This window comes from Sturnira hondurensis, unplaced genomic scaffold (genome assembly GCF_014824575.4).
Source record: "Sturnira hondurensis isolate 20B ecotype Veracruz unplaced genomic scaffold, ASM1482457v3 Scaffold0013299, whole genome shotgun sequence".
Taxonomy (NCBI): domain Eukaryota; kingdom Metazoa; phylum Chordata; class Mammalia; order Chiroptera; family Phyllostomidae; genus Sturnira; species Sturnira hondurensis.
Genome location: NW_028085930.1, coordinates 4,557,665 through 4,573,548, shown reverse-complemented (window position 1 = coordinate 4,573,548; position 15,884 = coordinate 4,557,665). Strand labels below are relative to the sequence as shown.

Here is a 15,884-nt window from a genome sequence, read left to right as displayed (position 1 = left end):
CAGTATTCTTTATTACAAATTTCATGTATCAAATTGATTGCCACAGGATGCTTTTACTGTTTTTTTTATTTTTGTTTTGCCAAACTCTTGTATCCTTAGCAAACCTATGGCTGCAACTGATGAATGAGGATAGTCCCTAAATGAATATTGGTTGATGTATTTCTTTATGTTAATAAGTAAGAAGAACGTGAAATAATGAAAGCCTAAGGTGAAACTCCACTTGTTCATCAGTGATGCAAACAACTTTGGGCTGATAATAATTTTTAAATGCTGGAGGAATGTTGCCTCAATTTGTTATGCTGTTCGCGATACAGGAGCTACAGACATGACTTGTGTTAAATTTAATCTACATTATTAATATTTTCTCCACCACTTTAAGTCTAGGCATCAACAAAATAATAACTGAAGCCCTGATCTGTAGAATTTGCTGATTTCCATTGTGTAAATATTTTCACCGTGACTGACTTCAAGGCACCAACACGGTGTCACTGAATGCAGAGATGGAAAGTAACATGCAGTAATACACCATTGCACAGTGTCTCCACCACACAGATACAATAGACACAATTAACCTCCAGAGCAAAGAGAATAGTCAAACATAGAACACAATTGGGAACAATGAAATGTGAGTACCTATTACCTTCATCTTTAATACAGTGTAATTTTTTCTTTTTTTTCTTTTTATTGAATTTATTGGGGTGACATTGGTTAATAAAATTTTATAAGATTCATGTGTACAATTCTATAATGCATCATCTGTATATTGTATTGTGTGTTCACCACCCCAAGTCAAGTCTCCTTCCATCTCCATTTATCCCTTCTATAACATACTTCATTATAAGTTTATATAATTTAATTTTTAATAATGGGTATGTTTAAAAACTAGCTTGTAAAATTCTTGAAAATATGACAAGGGGAGGGCAACCTCCAACGACACTGTGTGGTTTCCTCTCCGTTCTCATTCCTGGCCCATACCTCCTCACTCTGCTTCTGCCCCACTGGGCTCCTTTCCCCTTCGGCACGCCCAGCACTCTTCCATCTCAGGGCTTTAGTACTTGCTGCTCCCTCTGCCTGAAACTCTTCTCCAGGTGGCCTCACAGTTTTCTCCCATTCACAGTCTCTGTTCAGGAGGCACCCTACATCCTGGCCCCCGCCCACCAAAACAGTGCTCCAGGCACTCTCTACACTCCCTTGCACTGCTTTGCTTTGCTGCTCAGCACTGACCATTATCTGAAGCTTTGTATATGGTATTTGTTTATTGTGTGACTCCTCCACCCTCCAGTAGAAATTAAATCTAGGAGAAAAGTCATTGTCTTTTTCGTCACTGCAGTATTCCTGTTGCCTAGAACACTGCCTGGGATATAGTGGGATCTAATTTTTTTCTGTTGTATAAATTTAGGAATGAGCTTTAAACTTTTAAAATTAAAATTTGGCTTGTAACCCTGGCTGGTGTGGCTCAGTGGATTGAGTGCTGGCCTGTGAACCAAAAGGTCACAGGTTCTATTCCCCGGGGGCAATGCCTGAGATTCAGGCCAGGTCCCCAGTCGGGAGTGTGCAAGAGGCAATTGATTGATCTATTTCTCACACATGGATGTTTCTCTCCCTCTCTTTCTCCCTCCCTTCCCCTCTCTCTAAAAATAAATAAATAAAATCTTTTAAAAATGTTGGCTTGTCAAAAAATCTATAAAGAAAAATTATAGAAATACACCAAGCAGGAATACCATGAATATATATTGTAGAAGCACTTCCAAATCAATCATTATGTAAAATATGAGTATAGAAATAATAAAAACAAAGGACATGAAGAGACATGACACAAAGATGAGAAATAATCATCTTTAACTGTTCAATGTTTTGTCATCAAAGAAATACAAATAAAAACAGTAAGTTTCTAGATATTTTTCTAGAAAACATATTATATATATAAACAACAACTTTGACACAACAAAGCTTCACACACTTCAAGCAGAGATATAAATTAGTATAGTCTTTCTTTTTTAAAAAAAATTATTTTATTGCTGTCAATTATAGTTGTCTGTATTTTTTTCCCTTCCCCCGCCCCCCAGTATAGCCTTTCTAAAGAACAATTTATGGTTTAAAATAACACAGAATTTCCATGCACTATGACCCGGCATTTACACTTCTGCCGAAGTGTAGTGAATTTATACTACTAAAGATATAGTCAAAGATTTATGCAAAATGGGACTTACATTATCACAATGCCATTTATTATAAAAAAACAAAGAAAGAGGAAGAGGAGCAGGAGGAAAAAGACCTAAATATTCAACAACCAGAAAATTAGCTAACAATTTATGGTACCTCTATGGTACTATGATGGACTATGGTACTATGGACTATGATGAAGCCATTTAATATGGAGTCACAGAGAAATATTAATAACATGATAAAATACCCAGGGTATACTGTTAAGTCAAAACTAAATGATACAGAATAGTTTTTAGATTGTATATTATCACCTATAATATTAATTATAGGTGAAAAATAAATGTAAATATAAAAAAGCAAGTAGAGGAAAATAATATTGAAACATCACAATGCTTATCTTTGAATAGTTGGATTAAATTGATTTCCTTTTTTTAAATCCTCACCTGAAGATATGTTTATTAACTTTTACAGTTTTGATTGGTTGCCTCCCATATGTGCCCTGATCACAGATCAAACCCACAACCTTTTGGTTACAAGATGATGCTTCAACTAACTGAACTGCCCAGCCAAGGCAAGGTGATTTTTCTTACATTTATTGTTTATATTTTTTAATTCTCTACAACAAACACTTGTTATATTTACAATTAGGAAAATTGAGAATCATGTCTTAAGAAGGGAATAAAATCACCTTCTAGAAATTGCCAAGATGCTAGGAAATGTTCAAGAAGGCCACATGTACAAAGCACAGGAAGAAATAAGTGAGAGGTAGATGGAAGGAGTATGGGTATCTTTTGAGTTCTCCTCCCTTATCTCTGAGAAAAAAGCCAAGCCAGGGAACAAAGACACCCAGATTGCTTACACTTGGTATCACTGGCAAAAAAAAAAAAAAGGCTCAGCTTGAATGACCTAGGCCTTTCCTAAACTCTTTCTTTAACCCCAAAGCAGTATTCAGCAGAGAACTACATAGACTTGGCTGTCTGAAGGTGCCCCACTAAACAAAATGTGCCCTCAGAGAAGGGAGATATTGGAGTGGCTCCAATGCATGCACATTCCAGAAGGACTCTTCTTGAAGGGCTGCACAGTCCTGAATCATGTGACCTCAGCCGCACATGGCTGCTGGCTGCCCACGTTGTCATGTCTGCATCTCCAGCTGATCCACCTTTGCCTCACGGCCAGCATAGCCTTACAGCATCCCTTCATCCTGCCTTCATCCAGGTGTAGGCCCAACAGATGAACCCATGCATGTTCCATTCAATTTTTAATTAAGGTGCTAATAATGTATACTAATAAAAAAGAGGGAGGGCAATTTTTTAGAAAATGTTGGAGAACTTAAAAGAGCAAGTGAAAGTATGTCAGAATGTGAGAATTGGCTGCAGCAACAGAAGGGCAGAGACAATGGCTAAAAGGCATAATTGGGACTTCTGCTGTGATACTCTGTGGGTGCTGGTGGCCAGGTGGTCCTAGCAGAGATGACAGAGTCTGATTTGGCCGACTCTGCCCCCTGATGCTGGCCCAGAAAGCAAAAGCAGACCCTTCCCCAGAGAGAGTCAGTCCTCCAGTACAGGAGGAGACCTGGGAACAGATTCCATGGGGCTCTCCTATGTGTGCATTAGAGGCTGAGCCTCAGGCATCTTTCCTCCGGCCAATCCCTCCCATTCAATGAGCAAATTTACCCTGCAGGTGTTGTCTGAAGAGTATGAGGTTGGTGGGCTGTCAAACATGACCCTGAACTGAATGAGAAATAGAGGTGAATTTACAGAAATTGTATTCCAAAAAAGACCCCCAGCAATTTGGGTCATGAGAGCCCGGACCAGCTTGGGTTCTGAATGACAGCAGAGTTCCACTATGAAAACCAGCATGAAGATTTGCCCTAAACCATTAGACCCACAGATCCACCTCCAGACTGAGAACCTCTGCTATAAAAAATACCCATATTTGGCTCGAGACAGCACCTATCTCTGCAGATCTTTCTCTGCTGAAGTTTGAAAACTCATCTGGTGCCCAGTGCAAATGGCAAATGCTACAAACTTCTCAAAATTGGTAGACCAAGTTATGGATAGGATGATTCATCAGTGAGAATAGCTCTGAGAGCACCTCCTAGAATGTCCATGTGATGACCTCTGGCACTTGTACCTATGGAGTTGTCCTGGGCCTCGGGGCCAGGCCCTGGTTCTAGGAGAGTAGCCTGGTGAGCAGATCACTCCCACTGGCCAGCCTAGTCTTTCTTTCCTGGCATGGCCTGAAATTGAACCACTAGAATAGTTATGACACACTGATATGGGGTGACTGTCACTCATGTTGGATATATAATGAGTTCAGGCCTCTTGGCTGCAACTGACCCTTGTCCTAAATATAGGGGATACATTTACCCACCCAGGATCTGACAGCATGCTGCCTCCACCTATGGGCCAGAGGGTGCTGGGTGGAAGCAGATGCCCTTTACCCTGTGTGCCAACCCCCAGGTCATGCCACCTCCTCAGCAGGTTCTGTGCCATCTGTCTGGCAGTAGTTCTTTGGGGGTAGCTAGGCCCAGCTCTTCTGGGGGCTTTTGAGACAATTGTCCTACAATGCCAAGGGGCCCTTTCAACTCATGTCCTTTCTTGCCGAATAGAATTGGTGGCATCGCACTCTTCTGGATCAGTCTTAAACTGTGCTACAGGAGGGACAGTTATCCAAGCAACTTCCTTGGGGGAATGGAAGTATTCTTCTTGCTTTTCCCACAGGCCCTTCAACTATCCTCTGTTCTTGCAACAGAGGTGCTGAAAACGTCGAAAGAGGTCACATTCTAGAAATGTAATGATCACAGCTTAAAGAGTTCAAGGGAAGAGACAGTTACAATATGTGCCATTCTACTTTTACGATACAAAATTTCAAGGTCTAAACTTAACATGACCAGATAAATGAATTATTCACGTTTTCCTTCACACTGTGAGGAAGACTTGCATCTGTGGGCAACTAAGAGCACATAACAGCCTTTGAGAATCTTTGAAAACCAATATTCACAGGCAGTGTTAGATAACAGAGCAGCACCACAAGTAACAGTATAACCAGCATTAGACAAAGGCATAAAGGGAACTCTAGAGTCAAGATCTATTTTGTTCCCATGCAAGCAGATTCAGAAGAGGCATGGCTGTTGTGTGTAATAACAATTACTAGCTTTTTCTCCCGGTGAGACTTAGGAAATTAGTCAGGCCCTGCATGTTTGACAATAAGTAGAGTACTAATAACACACAGAACAAGATGATTCCAGGACCTGAATAGGAGAAGTGGAGCCTGGAAGCTACAATCTTCACAGGCACTGATCGGGCAATAAACATAAGACCTAAGTACCTCTTCTTTGTCCATTGTTCTAAATCTTCATTGACTATACCTCACCTGGGCCCCTGGATTTATACTGCAAAATTTCATTAAATTGTTATGTAAGCAATGTTTGCCCAGGACCCTGCACACTCTAGAGACAGTCCTAATGGTTTGGGTCTGACATGTAGATTTGCATGCAGGTGGTTTATTGGAATGTGCTCCTGGAAACCACATGCTAGAGTGAATAAATAAACTCAGTGAAATTTAGAAAAGCTGTCCAAACAAATATAATGTAATTATAATATTTAATGCAAATGTAAAAGATAATTCTGAAAAGAAATAATACATAATATATAAAAGTATAACAAAAATTATTCATCTAAAAGGTGAAATTGTTCTATGAAAATGCAGTGTATGATGGTAGTCAAAGAAGAACTATAGGTAAATAGTCCTGGATGGTGTGGCTCAGTGACTGAGTGCTGGTCTGCAAATCAGAGGGTCACTGGTTTGATTCCAAGTCTAGGGCACATGCCTGGGTTGCAAGCCATGTGCCCAGTAGGGGGGCCTGGGAGAAGCAACCACACACTGATGTTTCTCTCTCTCTTTCTTCCTCTCTAAAAAATAAATAAATAAAATACTTTTTAAAAAAGAGGTATAGTTAAATATAATGCATCTCCTAGATAGGAAGAGAGTAAATATACTTAGAGAAATATAGGTTTTTAAATTAAACTCCAGTAGAGTGAAAATTATTTAGCTCCCCAAAAGACCAAGGCAGCTCATGGCAATGTTGCAAAAATTAGCCAAGGAAAAATAAGGAAGCATGAAAACAACAGAAGTATAAAATAGCAGAATTAGAACATGATATATCAGATATGCATTGAATGAATGTTAAGGCTCATATATTAAGGAATCTCAAATTTATTTAGTAAATACAATGCAAACAATAACTATTTAACAAGAGACATACTTTAAACAAAATAACACAAGAAAGTTTAGATAAAAGGATAATTGGTCTATTGTTTCTGGCAAGATTTAAGACTAGGTATTTTAGTCTTGGCCATGTGACTCAGTTAGTTGGAATATCATTCTGTGAACCAAAAGGTGTTTGGTTGGATCCACATGTGTAGTTTGGGGCACATACTGGAGGCAATCGGTTGATGTCTCTCCCTCTCTCTCTCTCTCTCTCTCTCTCTCTAATATATATATATGCCCCTCTCTAAAATCAATCAATAAGTTAAAAATAATAATAAAAGACTAGATACTTAGATAAACCCTACTGATACAAAATACATAAAATGTAGGATACATTATTTTAGAAAAACATTTAAATGCAGGGTTGAAGAACATGCATGTACAATCAAAATACACACAGCACAAGAAGTAGAACGATTCCACAAGCAAAAATCTACAGAAAAATCAAATTGCAGAATAATATTTGAAAAAACAGCAAATACTAGAATTATCAGAGACTAAATAGAAAATATATTTTAAAAATATTTTATGGGAAAAATAAGATATTAAAAATAAAATACTAAAATATGATTAATAAACAAAATACTATCAAAATATCTTACTTGAAGTAATACCAAATAGAATGCTAGATATAAAAAGAATAAGTAAAAATAGAACTACATAGATGCTAAGTTGAAAGTTAGGTACAGCTGAAGAGATCATTATAAACTAGGCAATACTCCTAAAATATCTCCCAAATATTGCACAAAGATATGAAAAGTATAAAAAAATAGATTAAGGGATATGGGCTATAAAGTAAAAAGTTTGAACATACATCTAATAATAGTTTATGATAAAGCTATAAAGATGATAAAGAAAAAAGCATTATTCAAAGAATGGCTAACACTTTCTCCAAACTGATGAAAGGCACCAATCCTGAGACTCAGAAAGTCCAATGGTTTCCAATAGGATGAGCAAAAAGACACCCAGATAAACTCAGTATAAATTCAGAACAAGGACCAGGAGAAGGTATTAAAATAAGCCAGATAGAAAGATAACTTAACTGCAGGGGGAAAATTGCTGATTTCCTAAAGGGGAAGAAAAAACTAGAGACTGTAAAAAAATTTTTTATGTGCTGGAAAAAGCAACTGTCAAATGGGGATCATTATACTCAGCAGAATTATCTTTCAAGTACAAAGATGAAATTAAGGCATGTAAGACAAGTAATTAATAAAAAAATTTTACTACTAACTGAAACTCACAGAGATAAGAATGTTCTCCTAGAAGGAAGAAAATGATCACAGAAGGTCTGAGATGCCAGAAAGACAAGTGAGCAAAGAAACAATAAAGCAGAGCTAAATGAAATTCAATATTTTTAAATAACAATAATGTCTAAAGTATAGAATTAGAAAAACTAAAATACTGAAGAATAATAGACACATTCAAAGGTTATCATCAAGTTAAAGTATTCAAACCTCTTCATATAGTTTAAAATACAGATAAAAATATGATGAATGATTTAGTTTAAATTGTGTTAACATAAACATTCATGTTAAAATTTCTAAAGTTAATAGTAAAATAATAGAATTAGAGTGTAAAACATCTAATTAGTGAAAGGAAAAAGCAAAAACCTACAGTACACAATGGAATTCTATGCAGCAGAAAGAAAGAAGGAGCTCCTACCCTTTGTGAAAGCATGGATGGAACTAGAAAGCATTATGCTAAGCAAAATAAGCCGGTGGTGACAGACAGTACCATCTGATCTCACCTTTAACAGGAACCTAATCAACACAACAAACAAACAAGCAAAATATAACCAAAGACAGTGAAATTGAGAATAGGCTGACAGTGACCAGAGCTGAGAGGGGAGGGAAATTCAGGGGAAGAGGGTGAAGGGTTTGCAGGAACAAGTATAAAGGACACATGGACAATAACAAGGATGGGGGATGTGGCATGGAAATGGGAGGGAGGTGGGGAGGGCTGGGGGGGGGAGTTGGGCTGGGATGGGGGGAAAGGCAGAAAACTGTACCAGAACAACAATTAAATTTTGTTTAAAAATGTTAATAAAGAATTTTTAAAGCCAAAAGAAAAAAAAGAAACCTTTACTAGAGGCGGTAAAAGATAAATCTAAAAGAGTGCAAGAAAAGGAAGCAAGGAGAAACAGAAAAGCTAGGACAAGTACTCTAAAATAAGATGGCAAAAAATATGTATAACACATAAATACATACAAACATACACATAATCACAATCAATAATATTGAATAAAGTTTTCCAATTAAATACAAGAGTTGTCAGGTGACATTTACAAATTAGCTAAGCACATTTTTAAAAAGACACATATATATGAGTTATAAGTACAATAAAGGTCAAAAATAAAACATAAAATAAAATACAGAAGGAAAATTTAAACCAAAAGAACACTATATTAATAGTGTTAGCATATATTAATATCAGACATCAAGGGGTTTTTTTTATTGTTCAAGTACAGTTGTCTCCATTTTCACCCCACCACCCATCCCTTCCTCCCACCCTCGAACTCACCCCTTCTGGCTTTGTCCATATTTTTTTTTAATACATGTTCCTTGATGGGCCTTCACCTATTATCCCCAGACATTAAGTTTTGAAATAGCATTTCAAGATATAATCAGGGCCATTGAATTTTTTAGGTTGTCTTTTTTAACAGGTTTATTATGACATGATTCACATACCATACAATTCACCCATTTAAAGTAGAAAATTCTATGGTTTTTAGTATACTTGCAGATACTTGTGATCATCACCACAATTTTAGAATATTGTCACCACCTCAGAAGTAAAGCTCAACTCTTTAGCTGTCATCACCAAACTCTCCCTCAGGCCGCAGCAACCAAAGCCTACATTCTGTCTCATTGTATTTCCCTATTCTGGGCTTTTACACAAATGGGATCACATAATGTAGACTTTCATGATTTGCTTCTTTTGTTTAGCATGTTTTTAAGGTTCATGCAAGATGTACCATGTGTCAGCACTTCACTCTTTTTATGGCCAAATAATATTCAATTGTATGAATATACAACATTTAGTTTATCTGTTCATGCACTGATGGACATTCGAGTTGTTTTCCACTTTTAGCTATGAATAATAATGGTACCATAAACATTAGGGTACAAACTTTTTTGTGGACATACACTTTCATTTGTTTTGGGTATATAGCTAGGACTGTAATTGTTGAGTCATATGGAAAGTCTCTGTCTCATTATTTAAGAAACTGCCAAACTGGTTTTCAAAGTGTCTGCATCATTTTACATTGACACTTGGCAGTGTATGAGGGTTTCAGTTTTTCCACATCCTCATCACTATTTATTATTATCCAACTTTTTGGTTCTAGCTGCCCCAGTGAGTATGAAGTGGTAACTCATTGTGGTTTTCATTTACATTTTGTTGATGACTAATAATGTTGGGCATCTTTTCACATGCTTATTGGCCATTTTTGTATCTTCTTTGGAGAAATGTCCATTCAAGTCCTTTGACCATTTTTTAAATGAGTTGTTTTTTGTTGTTGTTAAGTTGTAGGAGTTTCTTGTATATTCTGGATATAAGTCCCTTATCAGGTATATGATTCTCAAATATTTTCTTCATTTTGTTGGTTGTCTTTTCACTGTCTTGATGGTAGTCTTTTAAGCACTAAGGTTTATAAGTTTGATGAAGTCCAACTGATGTATTATTTGTTTCTCACTTTTTTGATGTCACATCTAAGAATCCTTTGCCAAATCAGTGATCATAGGGATTCATCTCTATATTCTCTTCTAAGAGTTGTGTAGTTTTAGTTCTTATGTTTAGATCTTGGATTCGTTTTGAGGTAATTTTTGTATATAAACTGAAGTAAAAGCCCAGCTTTATTCTTTTGCATATGGATACCCAGTTATCTCAGCACCATTTTATCAAAAGACTGCTCTTTCCCAGTTGAATGGTGTTGACATCTTTGACAAAAATCAGTATCCCACACATGTGTGGGCTTATGTCTGGACTCTCGCTCCGTGCCTTTGACCTGTGTCTGTGCCAGTCTCACACTGCTTGATTATCATTGCTTTGTTGTAAGATTTGAAATCAAGAAGGAAAAGTTCTACTTCATTTTTTTTTTCAAAGATTGTCTTTGATAGTCTGGGTCCCCTTCAATTCCATAAATTTTAGAATCAGTTTGTCAATTTTTGTAAAGATCTACGTGAGATTTGACAGGGATTGTGTTGGATCTGTAGAGCAGATTGGGGGTATTCACATGTTAAAATTGTTAAGGCTTCTGACCTATGAACATGAAATGTTTCCCTATTTATTTAGATTTTTTAAACCCTTTTAACATTTTTTATTTGTTTGTTTGTCTCTAGTTTGTAAGGTCTAAGTTTATACTTTTGATAAATTTATTTCTAGGTAATTTATTCTTTTTGATATTGGGAATGAAATTGTTTTATTGGTTTTATTTTACTTTCTTGTGATATCTTTGTCTCATTTGGATATAGTATTATACTGGTCTCATAAAATGTATGGGGAAGTATTTCTTCCTTTTTTATTTCTTAGAAGAGCTTGTGAAGAACTGTTAGTAATTCTTTAATTGCTTGGTACTATTCAATGATAGAGCCACCTGGGAAGCCATTATTTGTTGATAAAAGTTTACTTCATAAAGGAGATAAAAGTATTTAAGTACATAATAATAGCACTTCAAAATACACAATACAAAAAGGGACAGAATCATGGGAGAAATTAATAAAAATACCAAAATTCATGTGACATTGAAAAATAACTCTCTCAGAGTTGGATCAATACCAAAAATTTTATACAACAAAAATTTGGGGATGCTGCCAATGCAGTACTGACAGTAAAAGGTCTTAAATACCGATATTAGAAAAAAAAAGATAAAATGAAAATAAATGAGCTAAGCTTCCAATTTGAGATACAAGAAAAGAAATAGCAGGATAAAATACAAACAAAAAGCTGTAGAAAGGAAATTATAAATAAGTGAGCATAAATTCATAAAATAGAAAAAAAGTGAAATAATTTTAATAAACTCAAAAACTAGTTCTTTGAAAGGACTATAAAAATTGACAAACATTTAGCAAAATTAACAAAACATATATATATATTTTTAGGAAAAAAAGTTTTTTAAGCTTATTTTATGTGGCTAGTATAAGCTTAACATCTAACCCAGTCAATGACCATCTAAGAAAGAAAATTTTTAGCCATCGTAACACATGAACTTAGATGCAAAAAAATCTAGACAAAATGTTAATAAGACTGCTTTAGCAATGCATAGAAAAAATAACAACTTTATGATAAGGTCGCATTTACTCCAGGAGGGCATGTTTGATAAATAAAGGAGGGAAAGACCATATGACCATTTCAACACAAAGATAAAGCACTTGATAAAATCCAACAGACTTTAATGATCACAAAAAGAGGAAGGTTTTAGAAGCAAGAAATGGAACATTTAACCTGAAGATGGTATCTTTCCTTGAGAGAAAAGCAGAGTATTTATCCTCTCTCATCACCAACAAAAAATTGAGTATATCTTTCACCACCTGGCTTATTTCACTTAGCATAATGCTCTCCTGTTCCATCCAATGTTAACAGTTCTGCAGTTAACATCATACTCACCAATGAACCAGATGGAAGATCCTGGAAGGAGTTGTAGTATGCATTGACCTTATTGAGAAAAACCATCTCAGCTACGTAGAATGCAATGAGACAAAGCCTTCAAATGCACCTTGACTTCACCTATTGCCTAGGAAACTATGGCTCTGATCAGATCTGACGACCATTAAAAGTATCACTAATTAGCTTCAGACTCTGTGTTTGGTGGCCTTCGTCTACAATGGGCATTCCCTCAAGAGGCACTTGGGAATTCTGAAAAGGAGGATTACATCTGGAATCCTCCAAAGTCAATGGCTATTTAAATAGATTGTTCTTCATGTGGATATTTGTTTTTTTACAGACATACACCAGTAGTAAGCCTTTTATAAGTGGCCATATTCAGCTTCCAGGTAAACAGCCCTGGACTATACATCATGGGACCTGGACAATCTGGACCATGAGATCCACCTCCATACCCACCAAGAAAGCAAAGTCTGCTACTGCCATCAGTGATATCTTGCTCACAGGTGAGAGGAATTTTGGCTTTTGACAGGAACTAGACATGATTGATATTGCTCTGATAGTATTAGAACCCATAATCATACTAAATTTCTTTTTTTATTGTTGTTCAAGTACAGTTGTCTCTATTTTCACCCCATCATGACCCCCCACTCCCCTCATCTCTGCCTCCCTCCCTTGAACCTACCTCCTTTGGCTTTGTCCATGTTACCTTTATGTAGGTTCCTTGATGACCCTTCTCCCATGTTCCCTCATTATCCCTCTTCCTCCTCCCCTCTGGTTACCGTCTGTTCTTTATCTAAATGTCTCTAGTTATGTTTTTCTTGCTTGTTTGTTTTGTTGATTAGGTTCCACTTAAAGAGGAGATCATATGGTATTTGTATACCTTAAGAATCCTGAAACACCAATTCAAAAGCACTTATGTACCCCAATGTTTATAGCAGCGCAATTCACAATAGCCAAGTGCTGGAAGCAACCTAAGTGCCCATCAGTAAATGTACGTATAAAAAAGCTATGGTATATTTACACAATGAAATACTACACAGCAGAGAAGAAAGAAGGAGCTTCTACCCTTCATAACAACATGGATGGAACAGGAGAGCATTATGCTAAGTGAAATAAGCCAGGTGGTGAAAGATATAATTCAAAAAATTGAATTTTTTGTTGGTGATGAGAGAGGATAAATACTATGCTTTTCTCTCAAGGAAAGAAGAGGTAAAGGCAGGGCTACTTCACTGGAGGCCTGGACTTGGTAGTGAGTACTTCTTAGAGGGGGAAGTGAGTGAACAGAATGTGAAATGTCTATTCCTTGTCAGCAAATGATGTGTTAGTAGGTGTCTCTAGCTCTAGACAGATTTTCTTTTTTTTTAAAGATTTTATTTATTTATCTTTAGAGGGGAAGGGAAGGAGAGAGGGAGAGAGATATCAATGTACGGTTGCCTCTCATGTGTCCCCTGCCGGGAACTGGCCTGCAACCCAGGCATGTGCCCTGACTGGGAATCAAACCTCGATCCTCTGGTTCGCAGACACATGCTCAATCCACTGAGCTACACCAGCCAGGGCAGATTTTCATCAGTAAATATTTATCAATAGATATTGCCTGTGGCAATTGTTAGTGTAGTGATTGTTATTTTCTATTTCTCATTTTAAATTGAATTTCTTTATTAAAGCCAATTTTTTTTTAAAAAAGTGACTTGGCTTTGATTTCTGGCAATAGTATGAACTAAAAACTTTTCATAAATGCTGCTTAAAATATTACAAATATTCAATTATATGCATAGCCACGGTCCTAAGAAAGGAAATTTTCAGATGTCAAAAACAAAGAGAAAATTAAAAGCTGAACAGAGAAGGACAGGAGCTGATTCTGTAGCAGCTTTAGGGGTGTTTTCTGGTCTCAGGAACTAAGGGATTTTTATTTTAATGATCTGATAGGAAACGAAATAAGATTGTGATGCTGCTAATTGTGAAAAATAAAACTGAGGCTTCTATATAAAAACCAGGGTTCTAGAAAGGCTCTACATTCTGTAGCAAGAAAATGCCAACCCAACAGCAGAAGGAAAAAGTTTGCTTGTCCTAGTCTGGCCTTTCAGTGAGAAAATTGTCTCATAAGCCTATGTTTATACAGTTGTAGAGATCAAAATGAAGCTTTCTCTAGGACCCCTTCACATCACAAATATGCATAAAACAAAGGCCTCAAGCTGATGATATTCTTAGAGCTTCTGACAGATGCAACTGAAAAATCATCCTGGACGCATTTTCCTTCAGTTCAAGCTGCATAAGTTTCCTACAAATTAAGTCCTCTAAACATGAGCTCACAATGACAAATTATAAAAGGTATGATAAAAGTACTTAGCTTCATAAGATCAGCAGACATGATGAACAAATAGCAAGTTTGGATATTCAAGAAGATCAGATAATGGAAAGAGAGGACATAAATGACATAGTGAATGATTAAAAATATATTGTAACAAAAAATAAGTGAGAAAAAATAGTATCCAAAAATAACAAAATACCATATATCAACAGCCCGAAAATACATATAGCAAAAACTGACAGAATGGAAAAGACAAATAGACACTTCAGTAATAATAGTTCTAGCCCTGGCTGGTGTAGCTCAGTGGACTGAGAAGAGTGGGCCTGAGAACAAAAGGATCACGGTTCGATTCCCAGTCTGGGCACATGCCTGGGTTGCAGGCCATTTCCCAACAGGGGACACATGAAAGGCAACCACACATTGATATCTCTCTCCCTCTCTCCTTCCTTCCCCCTCTAAAGATAAATAAATAAAATCTAATAATAGTAATAGTTCTAGACTTCAATGCCACACTTTCATTAATGGGTAGAACATGCAGGCAAAAGATCAATAAGGAGACAGAAGATTTGAACAATACTGTAAATCAACTAGACCTAAAAGACATCTGTAGAACACCCACTAACAGTAGAGTAGACATTCTTAAATGCACATGGAACACCCTCCAGATTAGACTGTATGAAACCATAAAACAAGCCTCGATACATTTATTTTTTTCTTTCCCCCCTCCCACTCAGACTGCGTTCTCTCCCTCTTATTCTTCCAAAGGAAAAGAAGAACAATCATCAATAGCTACTGGTGGTTGCAAAAGCAACACCAAAAGCCAGCTTCATGCTCAGGAGAGAACACTGTGCCTCCTCTTTATGGTTTCAGGTGCTCTACATGTTCAGAAAAACTTCTCCAGTAATAAGCTATGGAAATGATCCCTGAAAGTATAGTCTTATATTTTTTTTCTTTTCTTATTATTCAATCACAGTTGTCCCCATCCCCCAGCCCCCATTGCTTTCCCCTGCATCATCCAACCCCCACTCCCAAACACATTTCTTACCCTATTGTCCTTGTCCATGGGTCCTTTGTATACGTTCCTTGATTTGACTTTTCCCTTTCTTTCCCTCATTATCCCCCTCTCCCCTCCCTTCTGGTCCCTGTCAGTTTGTTCTTTATTCCCATGTCTCTAGTTATTTTTTGCTCCTTTGTTTATTTTATTGTTTATGTTCCACTTACAAGTGAAATCATATGGTATTTGTATCTCACTGCCCAGCTTATTTCACTTAGCGTAACACTCTCCAGTTCCATCCATGCTGTCGCAAAGGGTAGGATTTCCTTCTTTCTTTCTGCTGTGTAGTATGTAGCATTCCATTGTGTAAATGTACCACAGGTTTTTTGTTCAATCTACTCATTTACTGATGGGCACTTAGGCTGTTTCCAGCACTTGGCTATTGTACAAAGTATGTTCCCCAACCATAATACAATAAAATTATAAAATGATTAAAAAAGGAAATTTGTGTAATTTATGTATGTGTGGAAATTGAACAAC

The 15,884-nt window shown here is 36.6% G+C and overlaps 1 non-coding gene across 1 annotated transcript; it reads right to left on the bottom strand.

The window, feature by feature from the left end:
* Positions 1-15,075: 15,075 nt before the first annotated feature.
* Positions 15,076-15,289, bottom strand: LOC118997611 (small nucleolar RNA U3). Its single transcript, XR_005068696.1, has one exon. It is a non-coding gene; the product is annotated as a small nucleolar RNA U3 (small nucleolar RNA).
* Positions 15,290-15,884: the final 595 nt, after the last annotated feature.